Here is a 10,663-nt window from a genome sequence, read left to right as displayed (position 1 = left end):
TCCAACTCTGTCATGATGTTCTTGTGGCTTTCTTTCCCAACATTAGGTATCCTCAGGTCTCCTCTTAAGTCAGGCTTTTCCTGAGCACCCCACAGCTGGCAGCCTGCTCTCAGAGCTCCTTAATCACCTGGAGTTCCCCCTTCAGACAACTTGTCACCCTGTGGTCATTGCTTACATAATTGCCCATCTCCCCAAGTATCTGTAGGCTCCTGGAGGCCAGATGTGGTTTATATTCCAGCATCTAGTTCATGTTTTGTACACAGTGTTATTGTTGACTGAATGAAAGTCATCCCTGTCACTTTCATTTTGAATTTGGCATCATTTTTTTGAGGGGGTGTGCAAGAAAACTACAGTTTTGTTCTTCATCATTGTTTTTTCTGGTCTTTATTTTATCCTAGGGAGATGATATGGAGAGTTTTTTTCCATGTTGAAAGTTGCTAGGGAATGTCCACATTTCCTGCTATTGACTGCACACTGAGTGGGTTTCTCCTCTCTTGCTTTAAGGCAGCAGCTGCATCTGGCCAACTGGTTTTATTATTTTATTTATTTTGTTTTATGTATTGATTGATTGTGTATGTGTGGGCATTTTCTAAAATGACCAGTCTAGAATTTAGTGACTGCTCAGAATCACTGAGGAGCCAAGCTGGACAGGCTCCTAAGAGATGCCTAATCAAATCCTTCACTTTTAGATGTGAACCTAAGGCCAGATTGGGAAGAGCCTTGATTAAGGTCACCAGGTGGAGAAGGAACCAGGCTGGCACTAGAACCTACGTTGTACCCACAATCACGGGTAAATCCCCAAAAGAGGAATTTATTTGAGACCACTGATTCCTTTATTCCAAGAGATTTTGCAGCTGGAGGAAACAATTTCTTGTATTATTTCTAAACTCTGAATTACCCAGTTACTTATACTTGATTTACTTAATGTGGATTTGATACCTTAATATACATAAACCATAGAACTACTTGCAAGGCAAGTGTTATTCCCTTTGCCTATGATGACAATGAGGTCAAGATTATTGTAGCTTTCAGCCAAGAAAATAAAAACAGTAAATGGCAGGAAAAACAGTGCAACATAAGCCTAATGGGTGTTCTTCTTCTATTCCAAGCTCCTTGCCTCCTTCTTCGTAAAATTATTTTTTAATCCCACAAGCCATACAGAAACAGTCTTTGTGAAGAAATAAAAATGCTATAAAGCTAGACTCACTTTTGACCACTAACCCAGTCCCAGTCCCACTCCTCTGATCATAAAGTAACTGCCACATGAGTTTGGTGTATATCCCACTTAACACTTCTCTATGCATTTACATTCATATGTCTGTGACCACAAAAAAATAGAAACTGTTTTTGTATCTGACAAAATGGTTTAATATGTATGGGTTGTTTTGACATGTGCCCTTTTCGTATACTAATGACTTGGTGGTTTTCATATGAATCCATGGTACTCTATTTAATTCTACTCATCACCTATATAGAATTCCATGGAATCAGTATGCCTTGGATAAGCCTTCCTAAGGATGGACATGCATTGTTCCATTTACATATCTCAGACTTCCTAGATAGTGCAAATAGTTAATGTGCTCTCTGCTAACTAAAGTGTTAGATGTCTATGTCTATCCAGAGATGCTCTGGTCATTCTGAAAAATAAGCCATTGAAAACCCTATGGAGCTCAGTTCTGCTCTGACATACAGGGGATGCCATGAGTCAAAACTGACTCATTGGAAACTGGAAAAAAAATTCACAAACATATATGAAGGCTGCAAGAAGTACTGGCAAATATGTCTCCTCGTGTACATGTGTTTTTCCAGAGACAGTTAAAAAGTAAACTTGATAGGGCCTACCTATAGAAGACACTAACACTCATCTGTGTCTGTCATACTGTGGTGGCTTGCGTGTTGCTCTGATGCTGGAAGCTTTGTCATTGGTATTTCAAATACCAGCAGGATCACCTATGGTGGACAGAATTGGAGCTTCTGTACTAAGACAGACTAGGAAGGAGGATGGGGCCAGGTACACATTGCGTGGGGGTAAGGGAGGAAGGCCACTGAAAACCTCATGAATAGTGAAAATGGGAAAAAATGGGATCCTGAAATGGGGTCATATGGGCAGACAGTCAGGAAGATGAGGATATGGAGTCTGTAAATTCTGCTGAATCCCTCCCATCTGAAGGGATTACTATAAAACCATTATCCCTCCACCTCCATTTAATGAGATTAACCCAGCTGTTCCTGCTGGGTTATTGCCTGAGGTAGATGTCATGGGAGACATTGCTGAATGTTCTCAGGAACTGCCCCAACCACCCACTGTTGCTGCTAGACCTATAACTAAACTTAAGTCCAAACAAGCCCCAAAAGGTGAAATACAAAGTGTGATTCAGGAGGTGTGGTATGCTACACCTGAAAAGACTTACTTGATTTTGCTAACATATACAGACAGAAAGAAACCTGGAGAACGTGTGGGAATGGCTACTGAGGGTTTGGGATAATAGTGCAAAGAATGTAACAATGGATTGGTCTGAGTTTATTGATTTAGGCTCACTAAGTACAGATTCTTTGTTTAATGTTTCAGCTCGAGAAGTTAGCAAAGGAATTAATTGTTTATTCAGTTGGCTTACCGAAGCATGGATTATGCGGTGGCCTAACTTAAGTCAAGTTGAAGTACCAGACCTGCCTTGGTATAATGTAGAAGGTATCTAGAGGCTTAGGGAAATTGGTATGTTACAATGGATTTATCAGATTAGACCCCTAGACCCAGAAATGGAGAGCCCAGAGGTCACAACTTTTACCACTATGGTGAGGAACAAATTAGTGAAGGGAGCTCCAGTATCCTTGAAGACTGCTGTGATTGCTACTCTACGTAAGCCAGATTTGACAGTGGGAATTGCCCTAATTGAATAAGATACTTAACTACAATGGGGCTGATTGGACCCCATGGTAGTAGGGAACAAGTGGCAGCAGTTAATGGATCAACAGACAAAGAAGGGCATTACTATACCGTCAGGTGTGATAGATCCTGATTACCAAGGGGAAACTGGACTGATATTACATAATGGAGGTAAAGAAGAATATGTCTGAAATACAGGAGATTCTTTTTTTTTTTTTTTAATTGTGATTTGGGTGAAAATTTACAGAGCAAATTCACTTTCCATACAGCAGTTCACACACACATTGTCTCATGACATTGACTACAATTTACCCCAATGCAACAGCTCCCCTCCCACTTCCTCCTGATAAGTTACCTCTTCTCTGTGTCCATCCTTCCATGCACTTCTGCCCCCTGAACTGTCTCCCTGTGCATAAACAGCTCCTCTTTCTCCTATGATTGTTCTCTCCAAGGAGTATATCTACCTCAGGTACATGTTCAACACATATGCCTGTCTTTTGTTTGGCTGGAAGTCACAGGTGTGGGTTCAATTCTTTTGATGCTTCCTGCATTGTTCATTATTTTACCCAACTCGAGTATTGAAATTTTTCTTCCATTCTTTCAGCTTGAGAAATGCCCAATGTATTCTTCTTTGATTTCCCAACCTCAGGTCTTTGTACAGTTCATTAGATTATTTTATCCTCTGAATTGCCCTTTGGAATTTTCTGTTCAGCTCTTCTACTTCATCATTTCTTCCATTTGCTTTAGCTACTCTGCATTCAGGAGCAAATTTCATAGTCTCTTCTAACATTGATTTTGGGTTTCTCTTCCTTTCCTGTCTTTTTTAATGAAATTTTGCATTCTTCCTGTATAATGTCCTTGATATTATCCCACAACTCATCTGGTTTTCAGTCACTGGTGTTCATTGCATCAAATGTATTCTTCAGATGGTCTCTAAATTCAGGTGGGATATACTCAAAGTCATATTTTGGCTTGTGGACTTATTTTAATTTTCTTGAGCTTCAACTTAAATTTGCATAGGAGCAATTGATGCTCTGTTCCACAGTAGTTCCCTGGCCTTTATTCTAGGTCCACATGTGTGTTAGGCTGGGTTCTCTAGAGAAGCAAATCCAGTAAAGCTTATAATCCTTGCACATATTTTTAAAATTACTTTACCAATTTTTAGCAGGAATAAACTCATATTTTACAAGTTAGTAGTTTTAGGTATGTGTTATATGCTGGTGATCCAACTGAAGGTGATGCCAATGAAGTAGATTCCTTCTTTCTTTTCCTGGTTTCATGGTGGGCAAAATGGATGTCCCACCATATTTAGGAAAAGACTGGGTTCAGGAAGGGTTGCAGCCTGGTCTGAAATTGGAATGCCCTTTTATTACAAGAGACAACAGTGAAAAGCACATCATTCCATCTGCTCTGTGGGTGACTTTTAGGGTTCCATGCTTACCTTCTCCTGGAGAAAGATATCTGGGTGTTCCTGACAGCTGGGTCAGAGAGAACGGGGCATTGCTGATGATGCCTTATACAACTTAGCCCCTGGCTCAGCAAAGTTAGCGACTGAAAACTCCCACAGGAGAGTACCTTAGAGGAAACTATGAGCAGAGACCCAGATATCCAAGAGGGAGCAGGAAGTGATCCTGATGATCTGTCTGCTTCTCACTTCAGTGGCATTTTGTTTTGCCTTAGAAAAAAAAACACTGACGCTCAGGTAAACCAGTGGCCTTAACATTTGCAGCAAGCCTAACAATATTTCACAGATTGTTAGAGATGTTAAGTTATGTTACAAGTGCGTATCTAGTGATTCTCACACACTAGATAAATGGTCAATTGCATCAGAATGACATGGAAAACTTGGTTAATGTACAGATCCCTGGGCTTCAACCTCAGAAATTCTGACTCAGACTTGGACAGTAAAATATTTACATTTAACAAGCTCTCCAGGTCATGCTGATGAGCAGCCTTGGTTGGGACACATGATACTTCATTTTGAGTATGTCACATAACAAATATGGTAAGCCTAGGTCTCCAGACTTTTGGTATGGAACAGCTGCCATTCTAGAAAATTCCGTTGGTCCTTTCCTACTCCATTTTTTTTTAAATCCATGAAATCTGCCTAACTTCATATTATGGTCCAGAGCAATTAACTTCCACTTTTAATTCAGAAAAGAGAGAAGGGCAATGTCATAGAGTTTAACAGTCTATCTTCTTGTTATAGCACTCTCTGGGTTGGAAGACAGAAGGAGGCATTGAAAGACATTTGGGACATTTGATTCAGTAATACATGATCGCTGCTCACTGAGATACATTGGGTAGAATGATGCTTTTGGTCCTGATGTTTATATGAGTTAGTGGAACTGAGTTACAGGGTCAGATTTGTTCATTGGAAAGATTTTTAAAAATGGTTTATTGAATGATACTCAAGATCAAAGTGTTACAATCAGCAAAAAAGGCCTTACTGTGGAGACTGAGATTGAGACAGTTCAACTGGCTCTAACTAGGAGATGAAGGTAGATGAGGTTAAGAGCTCAGCAGCATTAAAGGACACAACAGAATTTATGCTAAATAAACATACACACTAAGGACTCACTTCATCTTCCTGGAAGCACCTATTTGCACATTCACTGTATGGCATTTAAAAGATTTTAGCACTGCTCAACCCGGTTTTCTCATCTTTTCTCACAGCAGCAGCCACATCAGGGATTGTTGTGACAGCTTTTTTGGGTCAGTCAGTAACTGCAGTGTAGTAAATTACTTAGTATGGCTTTTCTACCCATAAGTCTTTGTAAACTCTGGTGGAATGAGCAACTGAGGAGCTTCTGATTATAAATGCTATCTACCTGGGTTATTTCTGTTGGGCGTGGCACAACACAATGTTATGGGAGGCTCTTTCTCAGGTGCTTAGAGTTCTGATGCTATGATTGGTTAGTTTGGCCACTCTGCCAAGCTCAAAAGGAGACCTCCTAGAGACAGAACTCTCTCTGACTGCTGGTTGAGGAAGACATGCTGCTGAAAGAGACACGCGTTGCTGAAAGAGACACGTGCTGGTGGGAAGGAGATGCAAGAGACAGGCATTGCTGAGTAAGACACCGAGGGACATGCACTGCTGAGGGAGAGACTGTGAGAGACTTGGCTGAGAGATGGTGGGCTGGGAGAAAGACTGAGCGTTCTTCCTGAACTTGAATTGTAGCCTGGTGCTTCCCTAATAAACCCCATAATCTGTGAGTTCTGTGTGGCCACTGCAGCGAATTATCGAACCCAGGAGAGAGGTGATGGGTGCTTTGGGAGGAACAGTTGGTGAAAGGGCTGGAGGGAGGCAGCATGTCTGGCCTTGCAGTAATAGGCCTTGGGCTATTGATAGTGATTCTGCCTTCCTCTTGTGGGATTAGAGGAGGTCAGAACATGTGGCCTCCTTGCTGTTTTAGCAGTAACATTATCCTGTTTCTACTCATCCTGGTCTACAAGCCGCAACAACATGTACTGGGGGAAAGGCCAGTGCCCTAAGTTCAAGTGCAGTGAGGAGTTTCTCCACACCAATGAAATGAAGGTGCTCTCAAGAAATTTGGCCAAGTATGGACTTCAAGGGAATATCCAAAGAGGCAATGTTTCTTTAACCATCTCAAACACCAATGAGGGTGACAGCAACATGTATTGCTGCCATATAGAGATGTCTGACTGGTTCAATAAAGTGAAGAACATTCATGTGCAGCTGAGAAAATGTGAACACATGAGGGAACAGATGTGGACAAATAGATTCAGAGTATACCTGGAACCTTTGATGGTGAGAGGGCAGTGGTCACCAATGCAGTGAGTAGAAAGATGGTTACATCTGAAATGTGCAGCCATGACTAGAGAAGCCATGATACAAATCTGATGGAAAAACTCAAATGCCCAGGGGGGCTGAGCAGGTCCCAGAAATGAGAGAGTGGAGAGGGGGCTGAGGTTGAGGGAGGGGACCAGTCAAGTGAAGCATCCCTGAATAGGGAGCTACTACTTATCTAGGGGATTATTGCATGGCACAAATTTGGCCCCAGTGTTTCCATGTTTTCCAATTTTTATATGAACTACACTGATTTCTGCATGTTGGCAAATATTCCAAAAATTTTTTAAAGTGACATGTGAATTGAATAAAATGTGTCCACAGCCCACCTTCAGCCCATAAGCCAATGAATAGTTTATGGCCTCTAAAAGAGGGACAACGGCATAAGCTCTCAAGACAGTCATAGCCATTTTTAGGTCCTTCCTACTGTTCCTATCAGTTGCTTTTGATGACATTTGGAATATGGCTGGACTTCCTAAAGATTTGAACTACACAGGGTATGGCCTATAGTTGAATTACACTAACAATTGTTGTTAGTTCCTGTCGAGTTGTTCCCTGGTTCATAGTCACCCCATGAACAGTGGGACAAAACATGGCCCAGTTCTGCACCATCCCCATGATCAGTTGTAGACCTAACTACTGTGATCCTTATGGTTTTCATTGGCTGATTTGGGAAAGTAGATATCCAGGCTCTTCTTCCTACTCTGTCTTAGTCTGCAAGCTCTGCTGAAACCTGTTCAGCACCATAGCAACACACAAACAGATGTACATAAGGTGCATTTGCTAGGAACTGAACCCAAGTCTCCTGCATGAAAGTCAAGAATTCTAGCACTGACCCACCAATGGTAACAGCAACAATTATCACCTTTAATGCTTATCTGAAATGGAGCTTCTCAAAGTGAGCTCTGTGTACCACCTGCATTGATACTACCTAGATGCCTTAGGCATTACGCTACCAGAGCTCCTAAATCTGGGGGTAGGGTATCTGAATACCTGATAAGCTTCCCTGGGAACTCTACTGAATCCTAAAATTTGAGAACCAATGAGGCACATGCTTCTAATTAAAGAACTTTTATACACATTGGTATATTTTTCTCTCGAAGTAACTGTGCACGATATTTGTGTATTATTTTTATTTTGCAGATCAGTAAAAAGAAAATAACATTTATTGAAATTAAATGACTCCAATCCAAGTCTTCTTTCTCCACGTCTAGTAGGATCAGTTTTTTTATAAAATACTTGTTGACCTTAATATCTACGGGGTCATTTCTAAGTTCACTTAAAATAAATGGTGCCTTATGGTCCATTAGAGTTAATGGAAATTGGCATAAATAAGAGAGGATAAGATCGGTACAATAGACTGTGGCTAATGACCCCAAAGTCAAATGTTTAAAGGGTGAATAGTATTGGCCTGAACCAATCATTAGTATCTGAAAGAGACTACATGCTCACCCTATTACATTCTCACCCTATAGTGCATATTTTGGGCTCACTTTTGATGCAGTCATTTATTCATTTACTCACTCATGTAATATTTTTGGAGGCAGAAGCTCTGGTAGCGTAGTGCCTAAGACACTTGACTGCTAATCAGAAGGCTGGCGGTTCAAACCCACCAGCCACTCCTTGGAAGGAAGGTTGGGCAATCTACTTCTATAGTGATACTGCCTCAGAAACCCACGGAAGGTCGCTATGAGTCAGGTCTGACTTGACGGCACATAACAACAAAAACTACACGCCGGCCACCACCTGTCTGTCAGTTTGTTGTAGTGTGGTGACTTGGCTGTTGCTATGATGCGGGAAGTGATCCAACAGTATTGCAAATATAAGCAGGGTCACCCATGGTGGACATGCTTCAGCAGTGCTTCCACACTAAAACAGACTAGAAGGAAAAGGCTGGCAATCAACCTCCAAAAATTAGCCAGTGAAAATCCTGTGGCTCACAACAGAACATTGTCCAGTCACCAATGAACATGAAAATGGTACAGGACAAAGGACTATTTTGTTCTGTTTACAGTAAAAACAGAGACAAAACCTGTGTGTCTTAGGCTGGGTTCTCTAGAAAAACAAAACCAATGAGAGAGACAGAGAGGGAGAAATGTGTCTTAAAGAAATAGCTCACACAGTTGTAGAGGCTGTCAAGTCCCAGGTCCATGGGTCAATATCAAGGAAGAAGTTTTCTCCTGACTCATATAGCTGCAAGGGCTGATGAATCCAGCAGGTCTACTCTGTCCTATAGGTTGCGATGAGATAGAATTGACTCCACGGCAGTAGGTTATTGGTATTTGGTGATAGCTACTGGGTTTGTAGCAAAGAACAAAATAAAACCCGAAACCATATCCATTGCCATCAAGTCAATTCCAACTCACAGTGACCGTATAGGACAGAGTAGAACTGCCCCATAGGGTTTCCGATGCTGAAATCTTTAGAGAAGCAGACTGCTACATCTTTCTCCCATGAAGCAATGGGTGGATTTGAACTGCCAACCTTTTGGTTATAGCTGATTACTTAACCACTGTGCCACCCAGGCTAGAGAACAAAATAAATACCAGATTTTCCCTCTTGGAACTCAGAGTCTAGTGGGAGAAGCAGAGATTGACAACAATCATAAAAAAAAAAATAAAAAAATAAAAGTGTAGTTAATAAAACACAGTAAGTGACGTGAAGGTAAAACATGAGCATCCATAACCCGGAAGACCAATTGGATGGCTTCCCTGCAGAAAAAAGTGACCTTTAAGTGAGACACGAGGGGTTTAAGTAGGAGTCAGCCTAGCGAAGAGCAAAAATAAGAAGCAGCAAGAACAAAGTTCCTATGGCTGTAATTCACTGATGTGTTCAAAGAACTAAAGACCAGCGGGATAGGAAAAGTGGGAAGAGGAGGGTGGATACATGAGATTGAGATGAAAGGCAGATCCTGATGCAGTGGAACTTTGCTGGCCAAGGTCAAATGCTGGGTTCTTTTTCTTAAGGGCAGGACGATCCAGTAAAAAGTTTCAAGCAGTGGATTGAGGTAATTGGATTTGCAATTTTAAAAGGTTATTGTTGCTAATATGTGAAGACCAAACTGGAAGGGATAAGAGTGATGAGAAGAAATCCAGTAATGGTAGACATTATCATCATCAAAACCAATGGACCAGGTAAGGGCAGCAGAATGGAAAGAAATGGATGGATCCCAGATGTATTAGTGTCTGCTTCCCTTTTCCTCCATCTCCACTTGGTACTAGTAACATCTTCCATTTGTGAGAGCCCCAACAACCACCTCTACAACAACCACCACCCAACCAACAACAACCCCTTGCCCAATAACTCCTTGCCACTGGGATGACAACAAATGCAGCTGTACTTCAACTACAGTCATAACTACACCTGACCTCACAACCAGAAAAACAATTCAGATAAAAACCACCGTAGATAAGAACTGCAAATACATGCCCTCAGACAACACCAAGCTCAATGCCAGAGACAACCACAGATCTCCTGACCACTGACCATCCCACAGAAGTTTCCATCCTCATCACAGTTACACTGTACAATTGGCCCCTCCTTCCCCTTTTGCCAGCCAGATTTACCCTGGGTCCTTGGGTATAGAGTTCTCTTGTTAAAAGGGGCAGCCCAGCAACTTGCTCTTGGGTCTTTGTGTGTGTATTTGTGTGTATGTATATGTACGTGTGTGTTTGTGCATGAGGATGTGGTTTTATTAAACGGTTCCTTCTCTTTCTTTTATGATTTCCTTTTTTTTTTAGTATTTTTATTTATAAAAATCATCATTTATGGTTCTCCAGTTGATCTCCCATGAGTTTTTCAAGAGATGCTTATTGAACAACAAGGAAAGATCATTCCAGGCCAGACTCCACATCCATTCGGCCAGGAGTTAAGTCGGCCTGCACTAGCAATTTGTTGAGGAAAGGCCTCCAGGCATCTTAAAATACCCCTTCATGGGGAATGAATTTTATCCTTGGATATATATATAT

This window comes from Orycteropus afer, unplaced genomic scaffold, assembly GCF_000298275.1.
Source record: "Orycteropus afer afer isolate SDZICR_OR568_19922 unplaced genomic scaffold, OryAfe1.0 scaffold00160, whole genome shotgun sequence".
Taxonomy (NCBI): Eukaryota; Metazoa; Chordata; class Mammalia; order Tubulidentata; family Orycteropodidae; genus Orycteropus; species Orycteropus afer.
This window is presented reverse-complemented; position numbering follows the sequence as displayed.